Here is a 26,313-nt window from a genome sequence, read left to right as displayed (position 1 = left end):
TTATTGGCATTCCATGTCTTAATGTTTGTGAAGCCCTTGTTGCTAATCAGAATAAACATGCTGAACTAATCTTTACTAAACTGCCAACAACATTTTACATGCCCCACTTTTAAAGGCAAGGCTTCCAAACTATACCCAGTGGGCTGGGAATTGGGAAACTTTCTTTTCTGAACTCTATTGATAATTAGTTACATGGCCTTAAACAAAATACTGACTTTTTAAGAATACAATTTCCTTCTCCATAAAGTAATAACAAATTTGTAGAGAATTTCTGGAATTTAAACTGGATCCTAAACATACAATTATTTAATTTAAGGAATCTTGTCATTCATTCATTTATTTTCTTGTTTTTCAAAAAATATTGATGGAATTATTTCTGTCATCAAATTTATAGTTGATTGCAGGGAAGAAATGGTGAATATAATGGCGAGGTAAAAGAGAGGTCCTTGTCTTGGAGCAGACTAGGGTGAGGGCATTCTCATCTTTTTCTTTCAGGAAGTTGTCTTAGTCTTTGGAGAAGAGACTGGGCATGATAGATGAGAAATGTTAGCAACATATGGCAAGGTGGTGAATGATCCTCAAAAAATGGCACCCAGACTACCCCCCTGGGGACTGATGCACTTCTGAGGGTGAAAACCTATTGTCTAAAGCATGACTTTTGGTATTCATTAGATCTATGTGTCTTTAGATAGCACTGATTTGGTAATGGAATTCAGTGTGGGGATGGTAAAATTCATTCAAAAGATAGTAGCAAGCAAGGCAGTGTTAGTTGCTCACCAAAATCCATGTCCTCTTTTCCTTCCCAAGCATACAAGTAGGCTACATTTTCCAGCATACTTTGCAGGTAGGAGTAGTTACGTGACTTCTAGTCAATGAAATATGAGCAGGGTAGCCTGTGAACAATTCCTATATACATTCCTCTATGCTCTTTCTCTTTCTGTCACAGGGTAGACAACCATAGAAATCTTGAGAGTCACATACTGAAGATGACAGAGCCACAGGATAGAAGGAGCCTTGGTTCCTGAATCATGCCTTGGAAGATCTATTATATTAGTTAACGTTCTTCAGAGAAACAGAACCAATAGGATATGTGTGTGTATACATGTGTGTGTATACATGTATGTGTGTGGGTGTATATACATATAGATGTATATATACACAAATATATACATATGTCTCTCTATATATTTATATATGCACACACATATGTAAGTATTTGGAAGAGATCTATTTATTCGTTTATTTATTGATTGATTTTAAGAAATTGGCTCATACATTTGTGGAGGCTGACAGTCCAAAACTTGCTGAGGTAGGCCAGCAGGCTGCAGACCCAGGAAAGAGTTGATGTTGCAGCTCAAGTACAAGGGCAGTCTGCAGTAGAATTCCCTCTTTCTTGGGGGAAGTCAGTCTTTTTCTCTTAAGGCTTTCAACTAATTGAGTGAGGCCCACTTATGTTATGGAGCATAATATGCTTTATTCAAAGTTTCCTGATTTAAATATTAATCTCATCTTACAAATACCTTTACAGCAGCGTCTAGACTAGTATTTGACCAAACATCTGGGTACCTTGGTTTAGCCAAGTTGACACATAAAATTAACCATCACAGAAGACAACCACCTGTTGATTAGGGGCAGCTCTTTTAGAACATAGATTTTTGAAAAATGACTTCCATAGCATCTGAGCCATTTTACTTATTCTTGTTATCAGCAGCTAGCATTACCTTAACTAACAAACTACAAAAAACCCATCAATTACTTTTTGTAATTTCAACTTACTTATTTGCAAACACTTTAGTTTTGCACTGGCTCCCTGATGTGTAGGACTAGGAAAGGGGCAATTTTATAATTCTAATAAATAACAATGATGATGATTTGTTGGATCCCACCCTGGGAATGTATTAAACACCTCGGGGGTGACATTATCTCCTGTGGGTCACCAATAAGCACAAAGAGGCAGTCTGTTACTAATTGGTAGCCTAGTGGTTCAAGGAAGTTAATACACCTTCTAAAGTGATTTGCTCCTATAGAGTAATTGATTTATTGGCATTCCATGTCTTAATGTTTGTGAAGCCCTTGTTGCTAATCAGAATAAACATGCTGAACTAATCTTTACTAAACTGCCAACAACATTTTACATGCCCCACTTTTAAAGGCAAGGCTTCCAAATTCAGTAATTTACAGTATGTTTTACTGCAGATGAAAGCATTTGTTTTTCTGATGTGAACTGTTGTGAAGGATAATATTTTTCACAGGAAGGTGATGATATATATAACAAAAAAATCAGTGACCAAAATGCCTAATTATTTAAAGATAAATGTGGAGGCTTAAACAGGAAGATGGTGGATAGGAGGCAGGACTAGCTTGTAGCTCTCACTCAGACGGACAGGGCAGCATGTGGAGATTCACAGTGTGAACTTTTGCTCCAAGAACTATTGTAGGAATATATCAGGAAAGCCTGGAAAATCCACAGATCCTTTGAAGGAACTGGATCACCACTGCAGGCTCCCTGAGACACTAAAAAACTGTGAGTCAGCTTGCTTTCTCAACAGGGAGGCTCGTGATCTGGTGCAAGTTCTCAGCCTTGGTCACCAGCTGCCTGGAAATAGACTCAGTGCTGTTGGGGAGGGCACGGCCAGTAGGCCATGGGCTGCACGGGAGCCAGTAGGACTGTGGGTTGCAAGGGAGCAGGGTGAGGCTTGTGGACTGCAGGCTTTCCCCTACTTCCCTGGTGACCTGTATGACTCAGCAGAGGCAATCATAATCCCCTTGAGAGTATAATTCCACTGGACTAGGAACCATGCCCCCATCCCCCACAGCAGTTGCAGCAAGCCCCGCCCAAAGAGAGGCTGAGCTCAGACATGCCTATTCCGGACCACCACCTGGTTATCCTTCTCTACCTACCCCGGTAGGTGAAGACAAACGTCATAAACTCTTGGGAGCTCTATGGCCCTGCCCACCACCTGAGAAACCTGAATACTTAACCAGGTGTCCCTAGGGCATCCTCCCTATAGGACCACAGCTGATGCACTCTTGAAAGTGCCACCTCCTGGCTGGAGGCCAACCAACACAAAACCAGCACACTAAACAAAAACACAACGAAGGATCCTCGCAGATTCCACCTCACTCCCCTCCAGCTCCACAGGAGCAGGTGCTGATATCCATGGCCGCAAGACCTAAAGACAGATCACATCACAGGACTCTGCAGACACTCCCCAGTACTAGCCTGGAGCCCGGTAGCTCCACTGGGTGGCTAGACCCAGAAGAGCAAAAACAATCACTACAGCTCAGCTCTCAGGAAGCCCCATTCCTAGGGGAAGTGGAGAACACCACATCAAGGGAATACCCCATGGGACAAAAGAATCTGAACAGCAGCCCTTGAATCCCAGATCTTCCCTCTGACATAGTCTACCCAAATCAGAAGGAATCAGAGAAAATAATTATGGTAATATGATGAAACAAGGTTATTTAACACCCCCAAAAGATCATACCAGTTCACCAGCAAGGAATCCAAACCAAGATGAAATCTCTGAATTGCCAGAAAAAGAATTCAGAAAGCTGATTATTAAGCTAATCAAGGAGGCATCAGGGAACGGTGAAGTCCAACTTAAATAAATCAAAAACATGATACAGGATGTGAAAGCAAAGTTCTTCAGTGAAATAGATAGCATAAATAAAAAGCAATCACAACTTCTGGAAATCAAGGACACACTTAGAGAAATGTAAAATGAATCAGAAAGCCTCAGCAATAGAATTGAACAAGCAGAAGAAATAACCTCAGAGCTTGAAGACAAGGCTTTTGAATTAATCCAATCTGTCAAAGACAAAGAAAAAGAGAATAAAAAGAAATGAACAAAGCCTCCAAGAAGTTTGGGACTATGTTAAACATCCAAACCTAGGAATAATTGGTGTTCCCAAGGAAGAAGAGAAATCTAAAAGTTTGGAAAATGTATTTGAGGGAATAATCGAAGAAAACTTCCCTGGCCTTGCTAGAGATCTAGACATCTAAATACAAGAAGCTCAAAGAACACCTGGGAAATTCATCGCAAAATGATCATTGCCTAGGCACATAGTCATCAGGTTATCTAAAATCAAGACCAAGGAAAGTATCTTAAGAGCTGTGAGGCAAAAGCATCAGGTAACCTATAAAGGAAAACCTATCAGATTAACAGCGGATTTCTCAGCAGAAACTCTACAAGCTAGAAGCGATTAGGGTCCTACTTTTAGCCTCCTTAAAAAAAACAATTATTAACCAAGAATTTTGTATCCAATGAAACTAAGCTTCATAAATGAAGGAGAGATACAGTCTTTTCTAGACAAACAAATCCTGAGAGAATTTGCCACTACCAAGCCAGCACTACAAGAACTGCTGAAATGAGCTGTAAATCTTGAAACAAATACACCAAAATAGAACCTCCTTAAAGCATAAATCTCATAGGACCTATATAACAATAACACTATACTATACTATACCATACTATACTATAAAAAACAAAAAATACAAGGTATTCAGGCAAAAAAAATAGCACAGTGAATAGAATAGCACCTCACATCTCAATAGTAACAGTGAATGTAAATGGCCTAAATGCTCCACTTAAAAGATATGAAATAGTAGAATGGATAAGAATTCACCAACCAAGTTTCTGCTGTCTTCAGGAGACTCATCTAACATACAAGGACTCACATAAACTTAAGGTAAAGGGGTAGAAAGGGTTTTCCATGCAAATGGACACTAAAAGCGAGCAGGAGTAGCTATTTTTGTTTGTTTGTTTGTTTTGTTTTGAGATAGAGTCTCACTCTGTCACCCAGGCTGGAGTGCAGTGGCACAATCTTGGCTCACTGCAAGCTCCACCTCCCATATTCATGCCATTCTCCTGCCTCAGCCTCCCAAGTAGCTGGGACTACAGGCCCCTGCCACCACACCCGGCTATTTTTTTTGCATTTTTAGTAGAGATGGGGTTTCACCGTGTTAGCCAGGATGGTCTTGATCTCCTGACCTTGTGATCCACCCATCTTGGCCTCCCAAAGTGCTGGGATTACAGGCGTGAGCCACTGCGCCCAGCCAGGAGTAGCTATTCTTACATCAGAAAAAAAAAAAAAAAAAGAAGAAAGAAACTTTAAAGCAACAGAAGTTAAAAAAGACAAAGAAGGACATTATATAATGATAAAAGGACTAGTCCAACAGGAAGATATCACAATCCTAAACATATATGCACCTAACACTGGAGCTCCCAAATTTGTAAAACAATTACTACTAGATGTAAGAAATGAGATAGATGTCAACACAATAATAGTGGGGGACTTTAATACTCCACTGACAGCACTAGAGAGGTCATCAGGACAGAAAGTCAACAAAGAAAGAATGGACTATACCCTACAACAAACGGAACTAACAGATATTTATAAAACATTCTACCCAACAACTGCAGAACATACATTCTGTTCATCAGCACATGGAACATTCTCCAGGATAGACTATATGATAGGCCACAAAACAAGTCTCAGTAAATTTAAGAAAATTGAAATTATATCAAGTACTCTCTCAGACCACAGTGGAATAAAATTGGAAATCAATTCCAAAAAGAACCCTCAGAACCAGGCAAATACATGGAAATTAAATAGCGTGCTCCTGAATGATTGTTGGGTCAACAGTGAAATGAAGAGGAAATTTAAAAATTATTTGTACTGAATGATATTAGTGGCACAACCTATCAAAACCCCTGGGATACAGCAAAAGTGGTGCAAAGAGAAAATTTCCTAGCAATAAACACCTACATCAAAAAATCTGAAAGCACACAAATAGACAATCTAAGGTCACACCTTACAGAACTGGAGAAACAAGGACAATCCAAACCCAAACCCAGCAGAGCAAAAGAGATAGCAAAGATCAGAGCAGAACTAAATGAAACTGAAACAAACAAACAAAAAATACACAAAAGGTAAATGAAACAAAAGCTGGTTCTTTGAAAGATAAATAAAATTGATAGACCATTAGCAAGATTAACCAAGAAAAGAAGAGAGAACATCCAAATAAGCTCAATTAGAAAAGACATGAGAGATATTACAACTGATACCACAGAAATACAAAAGATTATTCAAGGCTACTATGAGCACCTTTACATGCATAAACTAGAAAACCTAGAGGAGATGAATAAATTTCTGGAAATATACAACCCTTCTAGATTAAATCAGGAAGATATAGAATCTCTGAACAGAGAAGTAACAAGCAGTGAGATAGAAATGGTAATTTAAAAAATGCCAACAACAACAAGAAAGTCAAGGACCAGATGGATTCACCACTGAATTCTATCTGACATTCAAAGAATAATTGGTACCAATCCTATTGACACTATTCCAAAACAGAGAAAGAGGGAATCCTCCCTAAATCATTCCATGAAGCTAGCATCACCCTAATACCAAAACCAGGCAAGGACATAACAAAAAAAGAAAACTACAGACCAATATCCCTGATGAACATAGATGCAAAAATCCTCAACAAAATACTAGTGAACCAAATCCAACAGCATATCAAAAAGATTAGCCACCATGATCAAGTGGGTTTCATACCAGGGATGCAGGGATGGCTTAACATACATAAGTCAATAAATGTGATATGCATAAATAGAATTAAAAACAAAAATCACACGATCATCTCAATAGATGCAGAAAAAGCATTTGACAAAATCCAGCACCCTTTATGATTAAAACCTTCAGCAAAATCAGCATAGAAGGGACATAGCCTAAGGTAATAAAAGCCATCTATGAAAGACCCACAGCCAACATTATACTCAATGGGGAAAAGTTGTAAGCATTCCCCCTGAGAACTGGAACAAGACAAGGATGTCCACTCTAACCACTTCTGTTCAACATAGTATTGGAATTTCTAGCCAGAACAATCAGACAAAAGAAAGAAATAAAAGGCATCTAATGGTAAAAAGGAAGTCAAACTGTCGCTGTTTGTGGATTATATGATCATATACCTAGAAGACTCATCCAAAAAGCTCCTACAATGGGTAAGTGAATTCAGCAAAGTTTCAGGATACAAAATTAATGTACAGAAGTCAGTAGCTCTGCTATACACCAACAGTGACCAGGCTGAGAATCACATCAAGAACTCAACCCCTTTCACAATAACTGCAAAAGAAAAATAAAATAAAATACTTATGAATATACCTAACCAAGGATGTGAAAGACCTCTACAAGGAAAACTACAAAACACTGCTGAAAGAAATCATAGATGACACAAACAAATGAAAACACATCCCATGCTCATGGATGGGTAGAATCAATATTGCAAAAATGATCATACTGCCAAAAGCAATCTATAAATTCAATGCAATTCTCAGCAAAATATCACCATCATTCTTCAGAGAACTAGAAAAAACAATTCTAAAATTCAAATGGAACCAAAAAAGATCCCGCATAGCCAAAGCAAGACTAAGCAAAAAGAAAAAATCTAGAAGCATCACATTACTCAACTTCAAGCCATCCTATAAGGCCATAGTCACCAAAACAGCATGGTACTGCTATAAAAATTGGCACATAGACCAATGGAAGAGAATAGAGAATCCAGAAATAAACCCAAATACTTACAGCTAACTGATCTTCAACAAAGCAAACAAAAACATAACGTCGGGGAAAGGACACCCTATTCAACAAATGGTGCAGGGATAATTGGCAAGACACATGTAGAAGAATAGAACTGGAACCTCATCTCTCACCTTATACAAAAATCAACTCAAGATGGATCAGAGACTTAAATCTAAGGCCTGAAACCATAAGGATTCTAGAAGATGACATCAGAAAAACCCATCTAGACATTGACTTAGGCAAAGAATTCATGACCAAGAACCCAAAAGCAAATGTAACAAAAAGATAAATAGATGGGACTTAATTAAACTAAAAAGCTTCTGCACAGCAAAAGAAATAATCAGCAGAGTAAACAGACAACCCATAGAGTGGGAGAAAATCTTCACAATCTATACATCTGACAAAGGACTAATATCCAGAATCTACAAGGTACACAAACAAATTAACAAGAAAAAAACAAATGATCCCATCAAAAAGTGGGCTAAGGACATGAATAGACAATTCTCAAAAGAAGATAAACAAGTGGCCATCAAACATATGAAAAAATGCTCAACATCATTAATGATCAGGGAAATGCAAATCAAAACCAAAATGCTATACCACCTTACTCCTGTAAGAATGGCCATAATAAAAAAAATTAAAAAAATAATAGATGTTGGCATGGATGTAGTGAAAAGGGAACACTTCTACACTGCTGATGGGAACGTAAACTGGTACAACCACTATGGAAAACAGTGTGGAGCATCCTTAAAGAACTAAAAACAGATCTGCCATTTGATCCAGCAATCTCACTACTAGGTATCTATCCAGAAGAAAATAAGTCATTATACGAAAAAGATACTTGCACGTGCATGTTTATAGCAGCATAATTTGCAATTGTAAAAATATGGAACCAGCCCAAACGCCCATCAATCAATGAGTAGATAAAGAAAATATGATATATATGGTATATGAAAATATATATACATATACATATATAAATTATATATCTATACACACACATACATACACACACACACACACACACACCATGGAATACTACGCAGCCATAAAAAGAAATGAAATAATAGCATTCACAGCAAACTGGATGGAATTGGAGACTATTATTCTAAATGAAGTAACTCAGGAATGAAAAACCAAACATTGTGTGTTCTCATTCACATATGGGAGCTAAGCTATGAGGACACAAAGGCATAAGAATGATACATTGGACTTTGGGGACTCACGGAAAGGATGGGGCTGGCGAGGGATGAAAGACTATACATTGGGTACAGTGTACACTGCTCGGGTGATGGGTGCACCAAAATCTCAGAAATCACCACTAAAGAACTTATTCATGTAACCAAACACCACCTGTTCCCCCAAAAACCAATTGAAATAAAAAAATAAAAATTGAAAAAAATAAAGAGAAATGTGTGGACATAAGAGAAGGGATAAGGGCTTAACACAGATATCATATTTGTAAAATTGTGATGTTTTCTATTGTCTGCTTTGTGCAGGGCTGCGATGATAACACTGCGGTTTTATATCATTTAAATTAAGTTTTCAACTCAACTCCTTAGACAGAAGCTTCCTCCAAACCATTCAGTGTGCTGTTAAGATTGCACAGAGATTTCCATAGTGACATGGTAACTATTACTTGCCAGTCACTGAATATGTGTGAACACATGTTAATCCTGAGATAATTTCTTTCTTTTCTTTTTCTCGGTCTGTTGGGTAAGGTGTCACTCGTGGGCCTGGTGGTTACATAGGTCTCATAAGCAGTAATGCAGAAATTGAAGGCAGTTGGACATAGAGTTCTCTTTCCTGGTGGGAGAAGTCACTTAAATAATAGGTTGATTCAAAGATTTTCTTTTCTCTGGTGTCCGTGGAGGCAGAAATGGAAAAATCAACTCCACATTCCTCTTCTAGCCCAAAAAGACAATAACCAAAGCACTGTGGTCAAAACTAGTGATACATTAAAAATAATTATTTTTCCAAGTTGGTGACCTCACAGATAGAGGTTATATATAGTATAGTGTGTAGTTCTCAAAGTTGGTTCTTGGACCAGCACCATCGCCATCACTTGGGAACTCATTAGAAATGCAAGTTCTTGGGCCCCATCCTGGATGTACTAAATCAGAAACTCCAGGAGTGGGGTACAGCAATCTGTGTTTTAGCAAGCTGACAAGGGATTCTGATGCCTGCCTAAATTTGAGAACCAGACTTTTTACTTCAATGAATCTGGGTTGGAATGCAGCTCCATCACTTAATACATGTATAATGGTTTTGAACAAGTTACTCCCTCTCCTCACCCCCTTTTTAATTTTCATGTGGTATTTTAAAACTGCACATAGTAAAATTCTAAACCACATTAAATATCTTATTGAAAAATAAAAATTAACTTTCCCCCTGCTACAATTCCCAGCCCTTTTCCCCAGAGGTAAACACTTTGAACGGATTCCTTTGTAAAAGTATTTTTCTGGTGTTAAATGGTATTATTTTAAATAATAAGCATGTAATTGCATTCCTTGATTTATTAGACTGATATATAGTCTGTTACTGTCCCACTCTGAAAGGTGAGGAATTTGGCTCATACCAGCTGATATCACCTGATTTTGTTAAATTATTGTTTTTACATAATCTAGATTTATGCAATTTTATTTTGTAACTAAAATTGTCTTTGGCTTTGCTTTTAGATTAATTTTAAGATATTAAAACAAAATAGCACTTGCAGTATTAGGTTTATGTGACTATTTTTCACTACAGGGAGTTCTTCCTATAGAAATGTCCATGCTACCAAACTTGAGAGGATTTTACAAGCATCAAATTTCAGTGCTTCTTTCAGGTTACAGTCAATTGCCATTGCTTCTTCTATCTCAAGTTTTCATGTATAATATTCTTTTTTTTTGTTAGATTAACTTTTGTAAAGCAGTTTTCATACAGATGTATGCAAATTATCTGCATTTTTGCGTGTCTCAAAATGTATTTTGTTCTTACACTTGTAGTATGGCTAAGCATAAATTATAGGTTCCTAATCACTTTCCCTCAGAATTTTAAATGCTTAATTCCTGTTTCTTAAAGTTATTTTAATTTTTTTTTAGTCTTGGAATTCTGAAATTATGATAATTCATTTTCCTCACTACTGTTTCTGCCATCCAATTCCTGTCCCAGAGGTAACTGCTACCCCTCTCATATGTATTCTTCCAGAGTTATTGTATACACTACTAAACACATATGTAGTAGCAAATAATATCTTCTATACCCTTCCCCATTTTTAATTTTTTTTTACAAATGGCAGTGTGCTTTCTTTTACTTAGCATTATGTTTTGATGATTTTTTTCAGATCACCACCTAAACGACTTCCACATTATTTTTATAGCTGTATAGTATTGCTTTGTATGGATGTACCTTAATTTATTTAACCAATGCCTCTTTGAATGTTTTGAGTGTTTCCAATCATTTGTAAACACAAAAAATGCACAACAAATAAGGGAGTATAAATGTCCATATGATAAATTCCCCAAAGTCGTGCTGTTGGCTCAGTAGGAATGCAAATTTGTAATTTTGATTAATATTTCCAGGCTACCTCCATGAAAGTTTATCAGTTCATACCCTCAGCAGCAACATCATGAGAGAACGACTTTCTTCTCATCACTCCAATAGACCATGTTATCAAACTTCTCAGTATCACCAATCTGATAGAAGAACTAGTATATATTAGTATAATTTTGCTACACTTTTCTTTCATTATGAGTGAGGCTGAGTCTTTAAAATATGTTTAAAAGCCACTTCTATTTCCTTTTCGGTGAACTGTATGTTGATATTCCTTCTTATTTTTCTATTGGTTTCTTTTTTTTGGTCTTGTTTTGTAGGAAATTTTTACATTTTAAATAAATTAGCATTTTACAGTATGAATTGCAGATAATTTCCCAAGTTGATATTTGTCTTTTGGCTTTGCTTGTGGTGGTTTCTGCTAAGCAGACTTCAAACAAAAAATTAGGTTATAGATTTTCCCAGTATTTTATCTTACGGCTCCAGGATTTTTAATATTTAGAAAGACCACCCTCTCCCTAAAATTATGAAGGTATTCCATTAATTTTCAGTTTTATTTAATTTTAAAATGAAAATATTTTTTCAAGTTGGAATTTATTTTGGTATAAGATGTGATGTGTGGGTCCAATTTTATTGTTTAGATGGCTACCTAACTGCCTAACTAAAATTAAGAACAGTCCCTCTCTTCCCCATGGTTATAAACTATCACCTTTATCAGAAAGAAATGTTCATATGTAGTTGGTCTACTTCTATTGTGCCCCACTGATCATTTAAATGGTTTTTATCTCTATAACATCTTTTAATGTCCAGTAATGCTATCTCCTTCTTATTTGTGTCTATTTTCTGAGTTTTTATATATAATTTTGCCTTATTCTTTTCCAGATAAACTTTAGACTCTGCTTGTGAGTTGCGAACAAAATTTCTGTTGTTATTCTTAACAAGATCACATTACTTAGGGACACTTGACATTTTTATGATAACCAACCTACTAATCATAGAATATGGTTTGTCTTTCCATTTTTCAAACTTTCTTTTGCACTTTCTACTGGCATTTGAAAGTTTTCTATTACAACTTTGTTATGTTTATTTCTAGGTATTTTGCATGTATGTAAGACTACCTTAAATTGTGGTATTTTTTCATTTATTCTAATTGGTTATGGTTTGTAAATGGGATGATTATTTGTGTACATTAATTTTAGACCTAGTCACATGTTTGCATTCTACTATTATTTATGAATGTTTTGCAGTTAATTCTTTCATATTTCAGAAATATATCCTGAAACCAGCTCCAAATGATGGTAATAAAAACATTTTGCAATTTTTATAGTTTTAATTTAACTTTCTCCTCTGTTTTTGTGCTGTCAGTGCTCCAGAGCAATGGTAAATAATTGTAGGAATAGTAGACACTCTGGCTTTGTTTCATACTTTAATGACAATGTTTCTAGTTCTCCATTATGGTGGGATAGATATATTTGATCTTGACTTTTAAAAATTCTTGATGAAAGTTCTGGAGATGGATGGCGGTGATGGCTGCACAACATGTGAATGTGCTTATGTCACTGAAGTGTACACTTAAAAATGGTTAAAATGGTAAATCTTATATCATGTATATTTTATCACAATAAAAAAGTAGCCAAGAAAAAATAATTCTCGATGGAGGTTGACTTTCACCAAATGTCTTTTCAGCACCTATACAGATGACAATATTACATTTTCCTTATTTTTTTTAACAAGAGGCAATATAGCATTGTGGAGAAGTGCACAGGCTCTAAGCTGCCTTGCCTATGTTCAAATCCTAGCTCTGCTACTCTTTAGCTCTGTCACCTTGAGGAGGCCACTTAAGGTTCTTATGCTTCTGTTTCCTTCTCTGTAACTCATAATAATAATGCCTATCTTATAGGTCTTCACTGAGGATTAAGTGAATTTATATATATATATGTGCATATATATTGTACATATTATATATATATAGAGAGAGCACTTAGAACAAAAGCTAGCACATAGGAAATATTACATGAGTTAATACGGTAGATTATAAAACCTTCATTGGCAATGGAGAATTGTCCTGCTGAATATCATATATCCATATTTCATTTAGAATTTTTCATTACTAAATCAGATGTGATATTAGTATCTAGTTTTCTTTCTTGCGTAATCTTTGTTGGGCTTTGATATCAACATTGGCTTAGTTTATAAAAAGAATATGGGAAGTTTTCTTGCTTTTTTATGCAGTGAGGCATTTAAATCGTGTTTAAGTTATCTGTTCTTTAGATGTGTTATTCCTCTGTAAAGTCATCTAAGCCTAGTGCTTAGTTGACAGCTTCCTCAATTTTTTCTACTTAGATTTTGTATAACTCCTGGTGTCAGTTTGGAGTAAACGATATTTTCTTTGAATATTATTCCTGACATCCAGTATTCACATGTAGTTTTGGGCCTTGGTCAGGTGGCCTTGTCTGTGAGGAACCCTCCCTTTGCCAAATGAGGGGAGATTTACTTGGGTGGTGGAGTAATTTAGTTATTTTCCTGCTGGGAGGCAATGCCTTGGTTGGGTTTATTTTCTCCACATCTGTTTTGGGAATCTGGATTTCTCTCGTACTCTATTTTGCATTTCTCTTAGACCTCTATACCCAAATCAGGGGCTCAGGACAGACAGGGTGTTCCTTTATTCAGACTTCAGTTCTTAGTGTTGGCTGGTGATATGGTTTGGCTCTGTGTCCCTACCCAAATATCATCTTGAATTATAACTCCCACAATTCCCATGTACCATGGGAGGGACCCAGTGGGAGGTAATTGAATCATGGAGGCAGTTCTTTCTCATGCTGTTCTCGCAATAGTGAATAAGTCTCACGAGATCTGTTGGTTTTAAAAAGAGGAGTTTCCCTGCACAAACTCTCTTTTTGCCTGCTGCCATCCATGTAAGATGTGACTTGCTCCTCCTTGGCTTCCACCATGATTGTGAGGCCTCCCAAGCCACGTGGAACTGTAAGTCAATTAAACCTCTTTCTTTTGTAAATTGCCCAGTCTCGGGTATGTCTTTGTCAGCAGCGTGAAAACTTGACTAATACAGTTGGCTAGGTGTCAGAAATCTCTGAGATCTCTTTCCTGTGTTGTCCGCATTCTGGAGGGCACCCAGCTGGCCTGGCTGTTCTGAATGCAGCACCATCATTGACCAGCTCTATTCTTACTTCTTGGCCCACACCTGCTCTTTGTGGGTGCCCCCTCTGGGTTTGAGTTCCTCTGGATCTCTCTTATAAAGAGCTACTTCTACCCCTAGTGTTTTGGGCTATGGCTATCCCTGCTTAGTTTTCTCCCTTTGTCTGTTTCTAAATGATTTAAATTTTCTAGCATTTCCTCAGAGTTTCTGGGCTACTTTTGGTTTCTTCTCTTGTTTATATCACAGGTATGCCCTCCTCCTTGAAATACATTCCTTTTCCTGTTATCTTTAGGATAACAGGCCATAATAATTTTAGGTAACACTTACAATATGCTGCTTATCCTTCTAAGCCTTAGCAGTCTTAGCCTTCCAAGTGGTTGGATAGGCATTAACTAATTTAATCCTCACAAAACCCTATGAGGGAGAAATTATTGTTATCCCTATTTTATAGATGAATAAACTGAGGTAGGGAAAGAGTAAGCAAATAGCTGGGAAATTGTACTATGAACTTGGGCATTGGAGCACCTAAGTCCCTACTTTTAGCCACCATGCTGTACTGTGTCTTACTATCAAAAAGTTACAAGTTTTTGTCTCTTATACTCATGGGATGTCAGTTTACCTATCTGCAAAATTGGATTAGTAATATCTACCTCCTAGGTCTGTTGCAGGCATCAAATGTTTGGCATAGCGTGATATACTCCATAAAATTTAGCCCTTTTTCTTTGATTTGACTTCGACTCAGAGTCACTGTAGACTTAGAATTCCTAGGCTCTTTTATCCCCCATGGTAGACCTTTCTCGCTGAAATGTGAATATTCAATCATTTGAACAGCATTTTCATTAATATCATGTGATCACATGTATCATCCCTCAATTTCACGATCCTCGCTGATATCAATGGTATATTTAGCTCCAACCTTCTCACTCTGCCATAATGTGTTTACATATTTCCTTATTTAGTTTTAGCACTTTATATTTCTATGTGTTTTCATTACATTTTATCTTTAATGATTTTTTCCTTCCAAAAATCAATGAGGTAATTTCTTCAAGATATAGCAGCGCTCTTTATTAGACTTTCAATGTGCAATGAGAAGAGCACTGAGATCCCTTCTGGTGTTTGAAAACATGTCCATTTCACTGACAGACCCCTTCCTTGTTGGAGAAAATCACACATACTGTGTGTCTGTCTCTTTAATTTACACCTAGGGTACTCAAGGAGCTGGGAAGAAGGTCATCTGGATAAACTAAACTGATCAGAGAGATTTCAAGTCTTCTGGCTGCTTGCCTATGAAAAAGGTGAGTACCACCCTGCACTTAGACTCTGCAGGACTGTTGAGGAATAAAAAAGTGAGTACTTACTCCTCTTTGCCAGTACAGGGCCATTTTGAGACCAGTGTCCCACTCAGTGTTTCTCAATCCTAGTTGCACAACAGTATCCCCAGGAGTTTTAAAAAATCCTGATATTCAGGAACATCAACATTGAATTCCTGAAATGAATCTCACTTGGTGGTATATTATTCCTACAATATATGTCTGAAATATATTTCTACTAATTAAAAATTTTAACATTGAAAAAAAATCCCGATATTCAAAGCCAGGTCAATTAAATCGGAATCTGTGAGGTTGGGCTACAGGCATTAGTATTTTATTTTTTGTAGCTCTCAGGTGATTCAACTGTGCAGTGAAGGTTGAGAATCACTACTCTTAACTCCTTGGTTCTGTCGAATTTAGTATGACGTTAAGATGCTACAGGAAAGTATTAGCACTGATGACTAATAGGTGGGGGAAAAATCAATTTGCAAATCTGAATATTTCTCAGTACCCACCTGCTAAGGACAGAGGGATAGGGAATTATGTCTCTTCATCATGCCTTCTAGTTGGAGGGCAATCTGGCAGCTTTAAAAATCTTTGTTTTAAATAAGGTCATTCAGAGTGCAAATGCATTAGCAGTAATTTTGGGAAAAATAATGTTTATTTCAACATGTTATTTTCTGAACTTTTCAACATTTGCTCACTTTATGTTATTTTAGCTGCCTTGACCTTATTTCTTGTTTGGGGTGGCCTTTTCCAGGCACCTTTTCTTTCATCAGGGAGTAGAGGCCTGCTCACAAATCTGGCCCCAGATGTCTCTTATCTCCAATACCTGCCTTGGGCTGTGCTTGTAGGTTCATCTGTGAATACAAGTCTAGCAGACTTCCCAAGTTTTGAGAAAATTCTGTGTATGCCATGTATCATTCAATATGAGAGCTCAGGTGCACCCAGGGCCAATGTTTGTGTTCTATTTTGAACGGTAATGCCTCTATATCACATATTTTGAGGTAAACCATACTGCTTTTCAGCTGTAATGATTTGCTTTCTAAATATTTCTCAAATCCATCTCTTCCTCCTTATCTCTGAAGCAGGCCCACATGATCTCAAACCTAGATTATTATAAGTCTCCTGAATGATCTTTCTTAAATTGGAGTCATCTAAGATGTTGGCAGGGTGGTTGGTTTCAAATGGAAATCTGTGTCTATTGTTCTTCCCATGCTTAAAATTAACCTTCTAACAGATGGCCTCCAAAGATATCCAAGTGTTTTAACATGTCGCTCAAGGCCCTGTGTTATCTCCCTTTGTCTACATCTCTACCTTCATTTCTTCTCACTTCTCACCTTGTACTTCATGCTTGGATCTCAGGGCAATTTACCCCACCTAGCCTTACCTTTGTCCTTTCTGTCTGCAGTGACTTTGCCTAACAAACCTCTGCCTTTACAGAGTCACTCAAGTGTTACTACCTCTCTCTGGCACCCTCACAAGAGTAATTACTTCTCTGTGTTCCTAAAACATACTGGACATATTTTGACAACGACATTTACCAGATTGTTTTATACTGATTTCTTTGTGAATCTGACTTTCCTCTCTTAGTGAGTTATCTCCTTGAAGCAAGGAATTATGCCTTACTCATTTTATTTCCATAGTGCCTGAAGGTAGGTACTCAAAAAAATTTGTTGACTTAATCCCTAAAAGCATAGATATAAATTTTACATTTTATGTATACAATTAAAATGCTGTGTCTCCTGTTTGAGGCCCCGGGGAAGTCATTTTTCTCAGGTCTTAATAGGAAGAAAAGCTGAGCTACTCCTGTGAGATAAATTTGTCTTTATCTTATGCATAATAACATCATATAGTTGATCATAACCTTCATCAGACTTCAGAGTCTTTTCTCTGCCTAGGTGTAAGCTCCTTGAAGGCAGGAACCATATCCCTCCTGATCACTACCATATTTCCACCCCTAGCTCAGTGCCTGTTACAGAGAGGATATTTGATAAGTATATAGAAATAATAAATTTCATCTCAAATTACAAACCATAGTATACAATAGGGGAGGCCAAGAAAGTAACCATCTTAGGTTGGGTTCCCAAGAAGCAGAGCCCGAGGCAAGGCTTCATGTAAAAGTGATTTAGTAGAAACTGTTTCTAGGAACAACCACCAAAGAAGCAGGACAAGGAAGGGAAGGAGGTCAAGCAAGTGTATGCTATCAAGTAATATACCACAGGCAAGGTTCTGGAAACAGTGTAGATACACTTCAGAGTTTTCTATCCAGTGAGCAAGGGAGCTGGAGTATATTTGTTCTCTCCACTTAGTCAGACATGAGTTAGAGGGCTGTGGATGAGGGATATAAATTCTCAGGCATTTCTGGGTTTCCATGCACGCAGGCAGAGCAGGTTATGACAGCCGGAGGGCTGCTGGCCAACAAAAGACACACAGGTGCTGGCTGTTGAGAGGAAAAGCACGCCCACCAGGAGCAGGTGTGCATGAAAATGGTATGAGCACCGCACTGTGAACACATGCTGTAGTGATTATTATCTAAATCTAGACATGGAAATTTCCTCCAGGACTCTGGATTTCTCAGACCATGCAGGGATCATTCATAGACCACTCCTGAAAAATCAAATGGCCTTGACTCTCCCTGAAGCACGAAAAGTAGAAGGGAAGGGGCCAAAGTTCAGTAAAAGCATTTTGAATATGGGAAAGTTGTCACATTTCCCTCAGTTATGAAAATCAGGCCCTTCAGTTGGGAGTCATGGAATCACAAGAGTTCCCAAGATAGCTAAGCTCATGTTTTAAAGCAAAGGATTCACCTGCTCTCCCATAGAGTAAAAACCCCTGGCTTAGAGCACGGATACCATGTGGTATAAAAAAATCTCTGTTAGCAAGCCATTGAGTATATGAAAATCTAATAACTTTACTCGTTACCGTCAGTTTTACTTCCTAGGGCATATGAATCACTTGGTCATTATGTTAAAATGCACATTCTGATTTAGCAGGTCCTGGGTGGAACCTGAGATTTTATATTTCTACATGCTTCCAGGTGATACTGATATTGCTGGTCCAAGGATCACACTTGGAGTAGCAAGGTTCTGAGGCACAGTTAAAAATGAAAATACAACACAACAAAACCCACCACTAAATATGTGACTTGATATTTAAAAAGAAAGAAAACTGAAGGAGGCTGCCACCACCTCTTTTTTAGTTTTATTCAGTTTTGCAGATAGAGCTGATATTCTTGTTTCCCAGAAGAACTTTAAAAAAAGAAGTTCTCAGGGGACCAGTAATATATGGAGTTAAAATCCACTTAGTGCACCATTTGCTAATCTGTCCCCTTCCCAAATGGACAGAGAGTTAGTAAGGTTATAATTTTAGCAAATTGTGTTTTATAGTCTCCACGTTACCCATCTGCAAGGCCTCAGAGATAGTAATGATGCAAAAGAAGCCTTGAGGTTTGCCTTCTTCAATGTGGGTAAAGGCTCATGTGGATGAAGCTTATGTGGATTGGACTTCAGGCTATTTTCATAGGAGCTACTTTGCTTTCTGACTCGGATACCAGAGAATAAATTCTGCATCATGGTGGCGACAATTGTAGGGTGTGCCTGGGTTGATAGGTGCTCATTATAATGGATAATTAAGTCTAAAGGCAGGAAAGCTAACCATATGCCACATATTATTCCTAGTTCCTCTAAAGTCTGCCACTCCTAAGCCCACTTGCAGGCTTTTGTCTCTTTTCCATAAACATTGATCACAGTGGGTTGAGCCAAAGCTATTGTACATGGAGAGGACAGATATGCCTATTTTTCCCAGAGGTTCTTCTCAGAAACAGGCTTATGTAGAGAACAGAAGGGCATTGAAGCCACCTGAAGTGGGGAGAGATAAAGAGATCAGACCATGACTCATAGATTTGGACAGATAAGCCTAATTGGTTGGGGAGTTTGCTGGATTTTCTGTGTCAACTTGTCTCAGCACTATTGCCATCTAAGGCTGGGAACTATATTTCCCAGAAAATTCTTTCCTGTGCAATTCTGGATTGAATTTTGCCGATGACAGGTATTTTTGTAAAATTTGGAAGGTGGAGATACAAGGTATAATTGTAGAGCTAACATACAGCAGCTTTGTGAAATGCAGTGGGTTTTGCTGATTCAGCGGCTTCAAAGATCTCTCTTCAAGCTCCTATTTTGGTGGCCAGAATAGTGGCTTCTTGGATTTCCTCACTTTCTGCTTCTTGGCCCACTTCAATGCTTCCGGTGAAGTCCTTAAACCTTCCATCCTCTGGCTACAGCCCCTTCCGTACCTTCACTCCTCCAACTTCTCCCATGTTCATATGAGTCCTGATTTTTATGTTAAACTTCTTACTTGTAATAATGTGGTGCTGCTGTTTTCCTGACTAAACCCATATGGGCACAGGAGTTCTTAAATTTATTGGATTTCTAGTGGATTAGCAAGCTATTTAAATGTTTTGATGAACTTGTGACAAATAGGGGGAAGAGCACTCATTCACAAGTTTATCAAAACATTTAAATAGCTTTCTGGTCTTCCAAAAATCCAATCAATTTGACAACTCTTGTGCCTATAGAGGTTTAGGGCCAGAAGTGTCACAGATTGCGTTCCTGGAGAAGCAGACCCTGAGATGGAGTTTAGTAGGCAGGTTGTTAAAGAGTGTCTGTGGGATCAACACTTGTGGAAGGGAGGGAAAGGAAGCAATGTGCGTAAAAGAGAAGTTAACTGCAATGCAGGCCAGGGGAAGCTGTGGCAAACTCCATGAGGAGGTCTGGAGGATATAGGGTTTGTCATGGTTGTCCCAGTTATGGCCAGGCTTCAATAGTCCAGCACTAATCAGTCATTGGATATAGGCCACTGCAGAAAGGAGCATGAACTTGGGCAAGGGGGCTCTCTTCTTGTGAAGCATGACCTGAAGGGGCTGCCAGCCAAAGGCTAGTATGACAGTGCTCCCAGGAGCTGGGGCAATGAGTGCTTCTTTGAAGGAGAATCTGAATGACATGTCTTAGGTTCACCCCAAGAAGTAAGTTACGCTGAGTTTTAAATCAGTGTTGGAGCTGGAGTTGGGAGTGAGGAAAGGAGAATGACAGTTGTGGTAGAGGGAGCAACATGCTTAAAGGCTTGACATTTCAAAAAGCAAAGAGTCACATCTGACTAAAGCATGAGGTGAAAGAGATTTAGGCACATTCCAGAAAGACAAAACATGATTCTTGGAAAATCAGGATCTGGATCCAGATGTTGAGCATGTCTGTGGTCTGCTTGTTTCTGGGTCACTGGAGTAAAAGTTAAGTCTTTCTGGAGGCCAACCCAGACCATCAGTCCCACCTTTGTCAACTCCAAGCTTGCTACATCATGTCACATTTCCAAGTTCTCTCAACCATGGAGTGTAGTAGACACAGGGCCACTATCCTTGGTGAATTCCTCCAAATTCAGTGTGTTTCTTCATCTTCCCAATTAGCCGCCTGTCTCTGACCCCGTGCTTCCTAACGAAGACCACCCCAGAATGTGGCTCTTGTGTCGCAGTTCCTCAGTGTTTTCTGGACTTCCTTGTTTCATCATAAGCAGGCTCCTTTTCTGTCTCTTATACTTTCCTTCAGCTTTTGCTGACAACCACACTTTCTTTTAATTAAGGATATTTTCCCTTGATGCAGTGCAAGAGTTCTCACTCCCTTGCTTGGTCTAAGCCTCTCCTAGTCTCATTTTATCTCACTCATTTCCTTAGACACAAAGATGTGTCATGTAGTGGAAAGAACATGGACTTTGGATTCAGATGGACCTGGACCAGAATCCCAGGAGACTCACTTTCTACTGATGTGATCTTGGGCAATTTCTTTAACTTTTCTGAGTTTCAGTTTACTTATTTGTAAAATAGGGAGGGATATTACAAATATGACATAATACATGATGAGTTAATGTCCCTTTCCCTTTATAACCTGGAGTTTTAGAAACTGACCCTGAACTTGGGCTAGATGAGGATGGGCTCTCCTTTTCTTGAGAGCTATTGGCCCTGTTGCTTTTGTCTGGCTAGTTTTCCTTCTCTCAATGGCCATCAACAGAGCACAGCTCACTTTCTCTGTTGAAGTTCATATTACCAGCTTTCTGACATTAATCCTAGCTGCATCACTCAGTTGGCTTTATTCTCCAGTCCAGTTCTGCTAACAGAATTACTTTAGGCATTTCCTAATCTTCATGTGTAATCAGTAACTCTAGACATAAGCAATGCTAACTCTCCAAATGAGACATGTACTACCCAAGTAGCACTTCAAGTCTTGTGAAGGAGAGAGAACATGTTTGTATTCTATGACCAGATAGGCCATGATGGTTCTAATTGGCCCTCCTGAGTGTTCTTGCCAGCTAATGTTCTTCAGAGTACTGCGAAATTACAGTCTAATTGAATTTCCCCTCTGATCTGTTTACAGATTTTTATAAATGCAGTCTGGACAGATCAATGTTAATAGCTGCTGGTGCTTTGAAGCTAGACAAGTGGGAAAAACAAACTGGAGCTTTACTTTTCATGGGTATTGTTTAGATTTCCTTGGCACCTTTCAGAGGATGCTGAAGTTGCAATTGAATCTTACTTCTTGCTGCTTTTATTAGTCATGGATTTCCAGAGAAACAGAACCAAGAGGTGATTGATTGATTGATTGACTATAAGGAATTGACTCATGTGATTATGGAGACTGAGAAGTCCCAAGATCTGTAGGCAGCAAGCTGGAGACCCAGGAGAGCCCACAGTGTAAGTTCTAGTTCAAAAGCTAGCAGGTTCAAGACTCAAGAGGAGTTGATTTTTCAGTTTAAGTCCAAAGGCAGGAAAAGACCAATGTCCCAGCTGAAGTTGCTGGGAAATTTCCTCTTACTCTGACTTTTTTTTTTTTATGTGACTTATTATTCTTTATTATCTACTTACTGAAATTCTTTATTACTTCCATAAGATACCTTACCCTGATGTCGAAAGTGGTAAGTGATCCCGAACTAAACTATGCTGTGACACAGTTTGGCACTATTTAAGTTGTTATTTTATGTGACATGCAGATAGAGTTTTATTTTATTTTATTTTATTTATTTATTTTTTAAATTATTTTTTATTATTATACTTTAAGTTCTAGGGTACATGTGCATAACGTGCAGGTTTGTTACATATGTATACTTGTGCCATGTTGCTGTGCTGCACCCATCAACTCGTCAGCACCCATCAACTCGTCATTTACATCAGGCTTACTCTGACTTTTTGTTCTATTCAGGTCTTCAACTGCTTGAATGAGGCCCACTCACGTTAGAAAGAGCAATCTGCCTTTCTCAGCCTACTGATTAAGACAATCTTATCCAAAAGCACCCTCACAGGCATATCCAGAATAATGTTTGACAAAATGTCTGGGTACCCTATGGCCCAGTCAAGTTGACACAAAATTAATTATCACACTGCTTCACTCCCACCCCAGTAGTGGCAATTGCTTAAGGAAATTTTCTCCCATGAGAGAAAGCCTTTCCTCTAAGTTGCGGGTGAGTTAAAAGTAAGCCTACCTTTAAAATGTTCTTTGCTAATTAGAATTGAACCAGCAACATCATTTGCACAATCACTTCTGTTAGCATGAATGACTAATGCTTACCAACAGACAGGCAGCTTTGACTCCCCACCAGTTGTTTTTTTCCTGTTTGTATGTCTACTGTGAAGACTGCATATTGGGAGTGATTAGAAGTCAATTGACTAATTCTCATCAGAAATATAACCATCAATGCATCCTTTCAGATAATCTCGGTTAGGGTACTTTTAGTTGAAATTGGGAGATGTGGTAGATTACATTAACGGCTCCATTCTTCACCTCTTTCTGTATCCATGTCCTTTACTCATACCTTTGCTGTTCCTCCTATTAAAGAGACAGAGTCTCTTTCCCTACTCTTTGAATCTCGGCTCAGTCACGTGACTTGCGTTAGTCAATAGAATGAGATAGGAATTATGGTGTGCTAGTTCTGAGCTTGAGCCCCCAGAGGCTTTCTGTGTTTTTGCTAGCTCTTTTGTACTTCTGTCATCAATGTGAGAAAAATACACTCAGGACATCTCACTGGTCCCAAGAGGTAGATGAGAGATACATGAAACAGAGCTCTCCCCTAAGGTTCCTAGCCTAGTGCATTCTAGAATAGAGTCTCCAGATGACCTGCAGACATATGAGCAGACCAGTCAACTTGCAGATGCATGAGCAAGTCCAGGCAAGATCAGATGACTCATGACCTACCCTTTATTATGTAAGTTGTAATAATAAAGTGAATGTTCTTTCAAGTCACTCAGTTTTGGAGTGGTATGTTATGCAGCAATAGCTAACTGATACAAGAGTGCTATTTTATACTCTGTGCTTCAGGAGTGGAGATTTCAAGTCAGTGTGCAATGCTTAATTTTTGTTTTATATTGCTTTCCTGGATTAGACACACATTTATCATCTGCATTTTTTTGGTCAATTGTGACACTGCTGCTTGATCAACAGCTTTGTTCTCTCTCTCCCTGTGGCTGCCTCTTTCTCTTCCTCCTTCCTCTATTTTTATATTTTGAGCACAAATACTAATTTCCTATCCTCCCTTGCAGTCATGTGTTGCCATGTGATGATTTAAAGCCATGGAATATATGTCTCTGTACCAGGCCTGTATTAGTCTGTTCTCATGCTGCTATGAAGAAATACCCGAGACTGGGTAATTTATAAAGGAAAGAGGTTTAATTGACTCACAGTTCTGCATGGCTGAGGAGGACTCACGAAACTTACAATCATGGTGGAAGGCACCTCTTCACAGGGCTGCAGGAGAGAGAATGAGTGCCGAGCAAAGGGGGAAGCCCCTTATGAAACCATCAGATTTCATGATAACTCACTATCACGAGAACAGCATGAAGGAAACCACCCCCATTATTCAAGTATCCCCACCTTGGCCAGCCCTTGACATATGGGGATTATTACATTTCAAGGTGAGATTTGGGTGGGGACACAGAGCCAAATTATATCAAGGTCTGATCATCAAAACCTCCTCTCTCTCTCTCTCTCCCTCTTCACATCCCCACCCCTTGTCTACTGGCTGGATGTTGATATTCAAGGACCTTAAAAGCCATATGTAAATCTGTCAGGGTCTATATCATCCTGGTTCCTGAATGACTGCAGGAGTAGTGCCCCCTTCTGCCTAGGAGGAACAATCATATTGGGCTGCTGTGTCAACGAGAACTAAATTTTAGGACGTTATACCATTGAAATGTTAAGATTCATTTGTTAGACAGCTACCTTTATTCATACGCCAGTTAAATAGGTATGCTCAGGAAAACTTGCACTTTTGCTTTTATCTCCCTCTTCTCCACTCCCTTTTTAGTATGTTATATATGAATTTTAGATCTTATTCAATATATTGATGTCCAATATGCTGATGGAAAAGGATGGGCATGAAATACTTAGTTTTGAAATCTTGAATCATACCCAGATACTACCCCACTTATGTGCTGGGTATGTACTGAGTCCTAAATGTTGTAATATATCAAGAGCTTGTGAACAGAAGGTAAGTAGAGACCTCAGAGAACAAGCATTTCTGAATTAGGAGGTGGTCAGTAAGCTGACCCTAATAATTATGTTGTTCTGGGATTGGCAAAAGGGTGAGGCCAAGGGATTTTGAAACATGACAGTATGAAAACATAGAGTTTTGTTCAAGATGTATTCCTTGTGAGTGAGGTTGCTAAAACTCCTGATTTTGATCCCATGGTAAGTACAATAAGCCAATATCAATGCACTTTCCTAAGTTATTGAACCAGCCTGTATTTTCTTTTCTCTCTACCTCTGCAAGATCTCAGTGTGCTTCTCAAAGGGGATTCTGTTTCCAGTTAAATACAGCCGACTTGACATTCACTGCATTGTCACAAACATGTGCATTTGGAAGATAAGCCCAGTAATATTTCATTTTTCTCTCTCCTGTTTGGATGCTGCCCTTCAATGAAAATGGAAAACTTCCTCTGTTAACAAAAGGCCTGTATTTCCTTGCCTTCCCCTCTGCATTAGAAAACACCAGATGTGTGTGAGGCAGCGGGAGGTCCAGTGCAGTTCTAGGATGGCTAGTCATTAGAAAACAGTGAAAAGGAGTCTGAAAACCCAGCTTCCCAAATAATCCCAAACAAAACCTTTGTTTTCTTAACTACAAAGCTAATTTCTTACCAAATATAGTAGCAGCTATTTCCAATTAAAACTACAAACTAGAATCTTCAAAACTAAGTTTTGTGTGTATATGTTGGAGATAGTATAGTGGGTATCTTGTCCATTTTCTGTTGCTATGACAGAATATCACAGACCAAGTAATCTATAAAGAAAAGAAGCTTATTTGGCTCACAGTTCTGGAAGCTCCCCTTTATAACAAAGCCACTCCCTCAATAAATCATCCACTCCCTCAATAAAGACATTAATCCATTCACAAGGGTGGAGCCCCCATGACCTAATTATCTCTTAAAGGCCCCACCCTCTCATCACTGCTGCTTTGGGTATTAAGTTCCCAACACTTTGAAACTTTGAACTTAGGGAGATATATTCAAACCGTAACAAGAGGTCACCATGATTTTTTAATTATAGTAACTGTACTCCACTGGAAATGAAAGGATGCATTTTGCTGTGTGAATTAGGGATAATGTAAATAATCTTTTCATATCACTGAAAAAATTCATACTCTTCTACTAGAACATGTATATGTGTCTATCTCTTCATACAGTGTTCTTTTATAATA

General features: G+C 38.3%; 1 long non-coding RNA gene across 1 annotated transcript in view; it reads left to right on the top strand.

The window, feature by feature from the left end:
* The window catches only part of LOC139360638 (uncharacterized), a 208,043-nt gene that overhangs the window by 147,868 nt on the left and 33,862 nt on the right, over window positions 1–26,313 (top strand). The window contains exon 3 of the long non-coding RNA XR_011618137.1: window positions 15,481–15,570. This is a non-coding gene — a long non-coding RNA (uncharacterized lncRNA). The remainder of the gene's footprint in view (window positions 1–15,480; window positions 15,571–26,313) is intronic.

This window comes from Macaca nemestrina, chromosome X, assembly GCF_043159975.1.
Source record: "Macaca nemestrina isolate mMacNem1 chromosome X, mMacNem.hap1, whole genome shotgun sequence".
NCBI classification, from domain to species: Eukaryota; Metazoa; Chordata; class Mammalia; order Primates; family Cercopithecidae; genus Macaca; species Macaca nemestrina.
The sequence above is the reverse complement of the archived record's forward strand: the minus strand, read 5'-3'. Positions and strand labels throughout refer to the sequence as shown.